A 9,417-nucleotide genomic window follows, 5' to 3' on the forward strand; every position below is an offset into this window, starting at 1 on the left:
CAGATTATGTACCATAAAACACAGAGTTCAACAGGTCCCTTGTCATAGCTCCCTTGCTCTTTGCAACTTCTACCAATGGAGTGGAAGAGTGCTTGAGAGTGGTAAGCCAAGACATTACAAGATTGGCAGGAAATTCATATAAATTGTGACATTTGCTCACAAGGCAGTCTCAAAAGGCAAGCACTTTGGAGAAAATTATAAACTTGTATGCTATGTATAAGGACGGGCTAGACTTAAATACAAATGTAACCAAGACCATGGGGTCTCCCAACCATGACTTTGCGCTTTCAGGTTACTGGAAATTTCAATTGTGCTTAAACGTCTTGATCCAGTAATCATCTTGCAGTTTACGTTCTGTGTGTGCTTTCTAGAGCTTCTGATGATTGATTCAACATGTTGGTATAACCCAGAGCCCAGCCAAATGGCTTTACCTATGCAGATTATATGTCACAACTGAGAAGGCTCTGCTTGGTGAGCTGCTGTGTCACTCAACCACACACCAATTAATTTGGTCTGTCTTATGATTCCCCATTTGGTATACCTCACCATTCCAAGAGGATCACGTTAACCTGTCTGGTATTCATAAGGTCCAGGTTCCCCTCCATCCTGGCAAAACTCATTAACAAGGGATTTGCTTAATACTGACTGGTGACTTGAATTGTGTGCTGGATGGGCTCCCCCCAAGGTTAGACACAAAGCCTTAACTGACGAGCGCTCTCAGGACTGCCGGACATAAGGAGAGTATGCTTCCAACATCCTAGGATTTATTCCTGCTATGTGCCTGCAACTGGGACACATAATCACATTGACTATTGTTTATCGGGTACCCCGATTCAGTTTGGAGAAATTACTTCTACAACAGCTATGAATTTATTATCTAATTTCATCTCTTTCATGCCCTCTTGGGCCAGGTCAAGGACAGTGCACAAGTACACTCGTCCAAATTCTAAATGTGTTAACATCGAATATTCAGGGATAGTGACGTGTTTTAATATTGGTAACACAGCAGCAGCTAACTAACATTACTGCAAATAATCACTGCGACACACTCGTATTTCTCATATGTGAGGTGCTGTTTTGATCTAAAAAACGTTTTTATGGATATTGCATGAAAAACAAATTTCTCTGCAAAATTACTGCGGTACACTCTCACACATCACCCACATTAAAAATAAATTAAAGGAAAACAGTATTTAAAACAATTGGTTTAAGAATTATTCAAGGAAAAACCAAAGGGGATGATGGACGGAGAGTTGAACATTGCAAGCACTCACCCCCAGTCAACTGATCTGGGTTTAATCCATCATCATTCTTTAGCTCACTCCGCCACCCCAGTTCAGACATGGCCCTATGCAAATCAGTCTGACCCTGTGCCTCATGGGAACAGTCCAGCCCGAACTGCCAAGCCATGTCTTCTCTAGACCGGAAACAAGCATCCTGGGACCGGTTTCTGGCTAATCAGCCGTCATCAGTCAGGCTAGCTTGAATCCAGTGGCAAAGTGAGCTCATCAGGGTAAGACTCTCAGCAGAACATAGCTAGCTCTATTAGGGGACCCCTGAAAGGCTGGGGCCCTGGGCCAGAGTCCACTTTGCCCATGCCTTAAAACGTCTCTGATAATATAGCATGCATACACACATGAAGAGAAAAAAGGCGTTAAACCTGGGCATACCCTCCCTAAATTAACATATTCACACAAAAATACCAAGGTCGTAATTGAGAAGTTCTGTTGAAACCTTCAGGAATCAAAGATTTTGGAAAAAATCACTTCACCCACAACTTACCATGCAGTGCTTCATTAAACGTGGCTCTCCACACCTCTGTAAGTAAAGACTACCTCGTGGACTCAACCATTGTCTGGAGGGACAGGATTATAGCAGGAATCCAGAGAACGTCTATAGGGGGTTTAAAAACAGACGAAATAGATTGCCACGAGTTTCCGGGTTGACAAGTCATCGCAACTCATCAGATATCAGTTATAGGTGTTTTTTAATCATATCCGGGCTACCCACAATAAAGGATATCCCTTTGGTTATAGCTCAAGGTATTTTTATGATTTATCTGGGTTTCTGCAACAATCCAGTCTCTACTTATTTAAGAACTCGCAGAGGGAATATTTACCTAAAGAGATGTGGAGAATTGCCTATGATGAACCATGCCGCAAGTTGTGGGTAAGGTCATTTTTCCAATATCTTTCAGATTCCTGCAGTTTTCTAAAGAACATCTCAATTACGACCTTGGCATTCCCATAATATAGCAGCCAGTCTAGTTCTCCACCTCCATCCTTGATCATCTCTCTTGCCTTACAACCTCGGCAAGGGCTCTCAGTACTCAGATTAATTTTATTTAAGACAAACAGCGCTGCACTTTGTGTGTCGTAGTCCACCCTCATCCTGGAACAAAAGCTCCAAGTCCACCAAACGTGGCGTAACCTCAGATCTATCTGGCCGTAATGTTGGTCATCCCCAGGTTTAGGAAACACTACATAGGATGAGCAGCTTCCTTTATTCAGGCGGTTAAACTTCGAAGCAAACCTACCTATGCAAATGAGGATACTGAATATTTAAATAACATCATGCACTCTGGAAACCAATACAGTGCTGACTGTTCCCAATATCGGTTTGAACCCCAAATGCAATCACAATACTCCAGTAGTTATTGAATTGATCTCTTGCCTTGTACATGCATGACTTTATAGGGCTTACTCTACACTGTCGTTATATTGATTATTTATTGCGTGGACTGTGCACCAAGGTACCAAGATCTGTCTGAACTAAGACCATATTCATCTGCCTAGTCATAGTCATATGCTCTTGTATAGCGCACGTTTCACCAAAAGGTCTCAAGGCGTTCGGCAATGCCTTACCATACGGAAAACATACCCGAGGACCCAAGGCATGCTAACACCAAATAAGCACAGGCAACCACCAATAAAAACTAGCTTGCACATAATCAAGCAAAACAACCCAGCGCGCAGGATAGCAGAAAATTGGAAGGGTTCAACACATTAAAGTTATGGTATGTGTTAAACCTATAACGTACCATTCTATCTCCTCATAATTGAAGTATGCATGTTTGCAGAATCAAGTATCAAAGCCTACCTCTGATCACGTGTCAAGGCCACATTCACAACAATGTCGGCACCAACACAGACCATGCTTACAACTAAAAACTCTACCAACCACTTTGCACCAAAGCAGAGTCAAGGCAACCCTTCAAGTAAAGTTCTTGGGTGAACGAAATCGAATAACTGCACATACAATCTACGGATTACGACAACGTTATCAAGGCATCCTGCCACAACAGCCCAGCTTACACTATACAATGCAAGGCAACCCCTCTCGCTGTCTACAGGCTGTACCCAATCCATCATGAACTACTCTGTGCTACAGAGCCGCACCAGAGGCAGCAACGCCCTACACAAATACCAGTACTATAAAAGCACATCCGCAGCAAACGGGAGACTTTTCTAGATTGTCTTAGACGGGGGGGGTAGGTTAACTAGATGAACCCAGTGTGCGATCAGGTGCATTCAAAGTAATGGAGACGCCAATCAGTACGCACCTGTGTGCGTCCATGTTCATTGCCTATGATGCTGACACACGCACCTGCATAGCTGAACTGAGGGTCAGAAAATCACAGATATATGGGAGGACCTTGCGGCTCTCCAATCATCTGTCCCTTCCTTCATACTTTGCGTCGCTGTTACCTTATACCTAGTAGACACATATCAAATAACCTCGATCCGTTCTCTATCCAATCTCGTAATAAAGCCATTCATTGCCATGGCTCCCAGCATTTTTCCTTCTACTGTGCGAGGGGGGGGGGGGCTACTGATTAAACCATGGCAACGGGCTATCAAGTAGTCTCATATCATTTGTGACACCTTGAGCCAGTCCTGACTTTTTGCCAACAACATTTTGCATGCTATGAATTTTAAAGCCCCCTACACACAATGTTTAACCGTGAGACTACATATCCCAGAACGCAACATGTCACCGGGAAAAAAATATCCATGGGCTGACTAAAGGTGTCACCTAAAGCGAAGGGTCGCCGGTCGGCTCTGAGATACCCTTCTCGCTACCTCACCCCTATGTCAACCAGCCCCCGCCTCCATCGCAGCCCCACACAATATGATCCCGTCCTATATTGTAGCACCAAACGTGAACGCATGTCCACCACCTACTCCTACTCTCTCCTTTGTCAGAATACAGGGGACATAAATTAAGATCCATTACCTGAGTCGCCCAGGGTTCTAAGCGTGCCGCAACATCAGGGGGCGAACAATGGAATTGGAGTACAGTAGGTGCAGGGGGGCGGGGCTGTTCTGTCACAGATCCCGGAGGTGCCCTGTCACGAGGGTGGGAGTCGCTCCAGTTTGATTCACCTGTTCCTCGCGCACCGTGCACCTGCCCGGGGCAGGGCGGCACAGACACGTCACCCTCTCGGACAGAGCCTCCGCCTTCCGCCTACCCCACCCCCGCTCCCACATCCCAGCCTCAGAACGCCGCCTTACGCGACCAGCAGGCAGCGCTGTGCCGTCACCAGGGAGACTGGCCCGCGCCATAGAGAGAGGCCAGCAGACTATAGAGATCGAAGAGGGGCTAGAGCGAAGCAGGTGGACAACGGAGACCAAGAAGTAAGCTAGAGTGTCAGGTTATTGCATCCGTTTGGCTCATTTTTGGAAGCCATACTGCTATAGATTGTTCAAATCTCTTTATTACAACGATCAACTATACCAATGGGAAATTGGTGGAAAATACTTTTATGTCATGAATTGACTTCACGTGACCTGCAAAACAAAAGGCGTCACTGAAAGTGACCGCATAGGAAGTGTTAAATGACATCAGTGAGAAGGGCGCACATAGTCTTTTTAAGTATCAACACTGTAGTAAAATAAACACATCGAATGAAATGAATGAGATTTCTAATCAGCAAAAGCATCCGTGCGCAGATGCTCCAGATTTTCAGACAGTTCGGTTTTAGAACATCTAGGACTTGATTTTTTCCCTAAAGAGACAGTGAGGTAAGATCTAATGTGTAGTGTCCTACCTAGCCTGGGCACTCTCCAAAGACTATGCCACACATAGAGAGTAGCTATACACGTCTTCATTCTTCAGCTTGTATGATGATGTGAATGCTTTATTTATTTATTTATTTATGCAATTTTATATAGAGCGGACTTTACCCTAAGGTGTCAGAGCGCTTCCCAGAAGGACCAATAATGATATACAGGAACAAAATACAAAAGCAAACAATAAGTTGCATTGATCAAAAGTGACACTAGTGAGCAACCAAAATACATGAGGTAGCAATCGGTGCAATATAGGAGAAAAAAGTGATAAGGGTGCAGGTTACAAAAACGTACAAAATACAAGTAGAGGTATAATACTGCAATAGAAGGCAGACACTCCAGCACAATAACAAACGTTACGTAGGCAAAGGTGGCACTTGTGCAAGTCTCTAAAACAAACAAAACGTGCGAGGTAGCAAACAGTGTGTTACAAACAAAAGTGACGTGTGCAAGTTCCAAAAGGGTACCATACAAAGGTATTGGGAGATTACTAAACATTTAAACTACCAGAACACCCTGGGGAGGAAGTACCATAAACCTGGCCAATAGACTTTCCAGTAATGGGCGGTCTTCCTTCAGACGAAGGCAAGGGTGTGAGTTAGACTTGGAGGTGCCTTTGGAGGAGGAGAACTTTAAGGTCCCGTTTGAAGGCCTGAGAGGAGGAGGTAGTCCGGAGCTGAGGCGGGAGTGAGTTCCAGATTCTCACTGCGTTGCCTGAAAAGGATTGGGCCAACGATCTTTCCTTCTTGAAAGTGGGGGGTTCAAGCAGAAGATTTTCCGCATTCCGAGATGGTCTAGAGCCTCCAGAGAGTTTCAGTTTATTCGACAGGTAGCGAGGAGAGGAGGAGTGCAAGGCTTTGTGGGTGATACAGGCAGTCTAGTAGATAGCTCTCGCCTCGATGGGAAGCCAACGAAGGGAGGATAGCAGCGGTGTGATGTGGTCGCTTCTTTTAGCCCCATAGATGAAACGGGCTGCTGAGTGTCAGACCGATTTCAGGGGGGACAGGTGGGATTTGGGGAGGCCAGTAAGAAGAGAATTGCAGTAGTCCAGTCTGGAGAGGACCAGCGATTGCACCAGTGTTTTAAGGTCATGCTCAGGGAAAAAGCGACGGATTCCCCAAAGAAGTCGCAGTTGGTATCGTGCAGACTTTGCCATGGAATTGATGTGAGAGATTAGATTGAGATTGTTGTCGAGTAAGACACCAAGGGATTTTGCGCTTTCAACAATGATATGCTTATTGTTAAGTAGATTCGTCTGATCCATCCAAGATTGAACCGGGGGAGGAGAAAGTGAGGAGGAGAGGAGGAGGAATTCAGTTTTGGAGGGATTCAGAATCAGTTGATGAGTTGACATCCAGTTTTGAATGGAGTCGAGAGTTGAGCTAAGGATAGCGAGATCGTGGGTGGAGGCAACCTTGAGGTAGATTTGAGTGTCATCTGCGTAGAGATGATAGTGGATCCCAGATTTACTTAGGAGGTTTCCCAGGGGTTCTAGGTAGTGGTTGAACAGAGTAGGTGCAAGTATAGAGCCTTGAGGAACACCTTGACCTACCGCCAGAGGAGATGAAAGGCTGTTCGCTATTTTGATCATTTGGGATCTATCTGAGAGGAAGGAAGCAAACCATTTAAGCACATTACCCTCCATGCCCATTCTCTGTTGCAGAGTATTGAGGAGAGTGTCATGGTTGACAGTGTCAAAGGCTGCAGAGAGGTCAAGGAGAATAAGAAGACAGGACCCCCCCCGTGTCGAGTATCCTCAAGGCGTCATCGATCACTTGCAATAGGGCTGTTTCAGTGCTGCAGTTTTGGATGAAGCCGGACTGACATTTGTCAAGAAGATCATTGTCCTTGATATAACGAGAGAGTTGTTTCGCTACACACTTACTGTGATCTTCGCAAGAAAGGGAAGGTTAGTGATGGGGCGGTAGTTGTTGAGGTCATTCGCATCAGCAGAGGGTTTTTTTAAGCAGAGGGGTGACCTGCCCTGTTTTGAAGGAGACAGGAAGGGAGCCTTGGCAGAGGGAGAGGTTGACCAGAGTGCTCCAATAGGACAGTGAATGGGAATAGAAGTCGATAGCAATGGCACTGGGGATGGGGTCAAGAGAATGGTTGGAGGGCTTAGTTTCGAGGATGCATTTGAGGAGGGCATCTTCAGAGATGAGGTCAAAGTTCTGCCAAATGGCTAAGGATTTGCGCTCCTCAGGAGGGGTAGGGTGAGCGACTTGAGCCACAAGGGATTTCACTTTTTTGTCAAAGAACAGAGCAAAGTCCGTTGCTTTCTTTGTAGAGTCCTCCAGCTTGGAGGTAGGGGGAGAGTGGTTAGGAATCTTGATGAGATCGAATAGTTTTTTTGGGTCTATTTTTGGCAGAGTCAAGTCGGGTTCTGAAGTGCGACGCTTTCCCAAGGAAGATGTTCTTATGGTATTTGTATCTTGCAGAACGAAGCGTGGCTAAGTTATCGGTGGAGGGCGCTTGCCTCCATTGTTTCTCCAGGTATCTTAGCTGCTTCCTTTCTTCATAGAGGGATTTGTTGTACCAAGGTGCTGACGGAGTGGGCCTAACCTTTTTGCTTTGGAGAGGAGCGACCTTATTGATTTCGACTGCAAGGACTGCGAGGCATTGGGAGGTGAGTTCGTCAACATCTAGGTTCAGGTCTAGCTTTGGAAGTGATAACAAGGATGATTCACAGAAGGAACCAATGTCAATATTTTTAACATCACGGAACCAGGAGGTAGCCCTCTTAGGTTGGCCAAGAGTTATAGAGTGTGAAAGATGAAGAGAGAATGGGATGAGGAGGTGGTCAGACCAGTCTACATGAATAGGGGTAGTGATAGAAAGTCTGTCTGCTTTGGAAATTACAAGGTCCAGGATTGAGCTCTTAGAGTGTGTTGACTGTGTGCAGTGTTGTATAAGATCGTATGCAGAGAGGAAGGTGGCAAGCGAGTTCGCAGAGGAGTCTTGCGGTGAGCCCCAATGGAGATTGAAGTCCCCCACAAAGGTCTGATTGTCACTTTCCGAGTGTTGGTCGCTGATGAAGTCAGAGAGTTCTTCCAAAAACGAAGGGTCGCTCCCCGGTGGACGGTAAATGACATGGAATCTGAGGGGTGAGCGATGGTGCAATTGGTGCTCAAGAGAAAGGCCTTCAAAAGTGCGAAAAGAGCTGAAAGGAAGAGCCTTCAGTTGAAGGGAGTTTCTAAAGATGACTGCAACACCTCCCCCAACGCCGTCCGTTCTGTCTTTCTTGAGTATAGAATAGCCTGTGGGTAGTAGGAGATCAAAGATAGAGTGTGAGGTATCGTTGAACCAGGTCTCTGTGAGGAAGAGCATGTCAACCTTGTGTAGGGTGATGGTATCGGAGATTTGAAGTTTATGTTTTACTGCTGATCTGCAATTGTGGAGCAGACAGCGCAGCTCTGTCAAGACTGTTTTGGTGATGGGGGTACTTGGTCTCTGCAGGGTGATTGGGATGTTGTACTTATACAGGGGTGCTCGGGAGGGTTTAGGTGGGTGCTTGGTTCTGACAGAGGAGATGGTCGGAATAGAGTAGACAATAGGGTAATCGGGAGGTGCAGGTTGAAGAAGGGTGGAATTCGAGGGCTTGTGTGAGATAACCACGTTTGCCGATGAGGGGTTGGGCTTAGTTATAGTGGGGTGAGGGGGCGAGGTGCATCTCGTGGGGTGGTGAGGGTTATCCACAGGAATGGGGGTGTATGGAAAGGAGGGAAACTTGGAGCTTAAAAGTGAGATGGCACTTACAAGCTGGGAAATCAAGGTGATCAGGGAGTCTAGCTTATTTTCCAGGGAGAGTAGGGAAAAGCATGGGTTGTTGGGTGGTTGTAGGGAGACAGGAGGGGGTGGAATTGGAGGGGGAAGGCAGGGAGAGGTTGCGGTGGAGGAGGGGAGTTGGGGTTCAAGAGTGGGGAAAGGTGGAGGTTGAGAGTAGGAGTAGGTGCGTCAGAGGCGGAGGGGGAGTTGTCTTTGTTGGAGTTGCAGGAAGGAAAGGAATTAAGGACAAATTTAGGAGAAGATCGGTACGGATCCGGGCGGTATGGTAGAAGGAGAGGGGAGGATTGAGTGGAGTCATGGGAATGTGGGAGGTTAGGGAGGAAAAGAGGGGAGGTGGTCAAAGGGGTCCTGTCATCGATAGGGGGTTGCTGGTGGGAAACGGGCATCTGGCCGCGAGAGGGGGGTTGGGAGAAAGGGAAATTGAGGAAGGGGAGTGGTTCTGCTGTGCCCGAGGGAGGGAAGAGGAGAGGGATACCAAAGGGGGAAAGGGGGTGGCACAGCATAGCTGGAGGTGAGGGTGGGAGGAGAGAGATGCAGTGAGAATGAGGGTAAATCGGGG

General features: G+C 46.6%; 1 protein-coding gene across 2 annotated transcripts in view; it reads right to left on the reverse strand.

Annotated features, from left to right (window-relative positions):
* The window catches only part of MFSD6L (major facilitator superfamily domain containing 6 like), a 37,719-nt gene extending 33,241 nt beyond the window's left edge, over positions 1-4,478 (reverse strand). The window contains exon 1 of one of the 2 annotated variants that reach the window (XM_078654669.1): positions 4,237-4,478. The gene's annotated coding sequence lies outside the window, so the exon portion shown is untranslated. Of the gene's footprint in view, positions 1-1,782; positions 1,896-4,236 lie in introns of those variants that run through there. The other variant, XM_078654668.1, reaches the window with a different exon arrangement.
* Between the last annotated feature and the right edge of the window lie 4,939 nt (positions 4,479-9,417).

The sequence above is a fragment of the Lissotriton helveticus genome, chromosome 7 (assembly GCF_964261635.1).
Source record: "Lissotriton helveticus chromosome 7, aLisHel1.1, whole genome shotgun sequence".
Classification (NCBI taxonomy): Eukaryota; Metazoa; Chordata; class Amphibia; order Caudata; family Salamandridae; genus Lissotriton; species Lissotriton helveticus.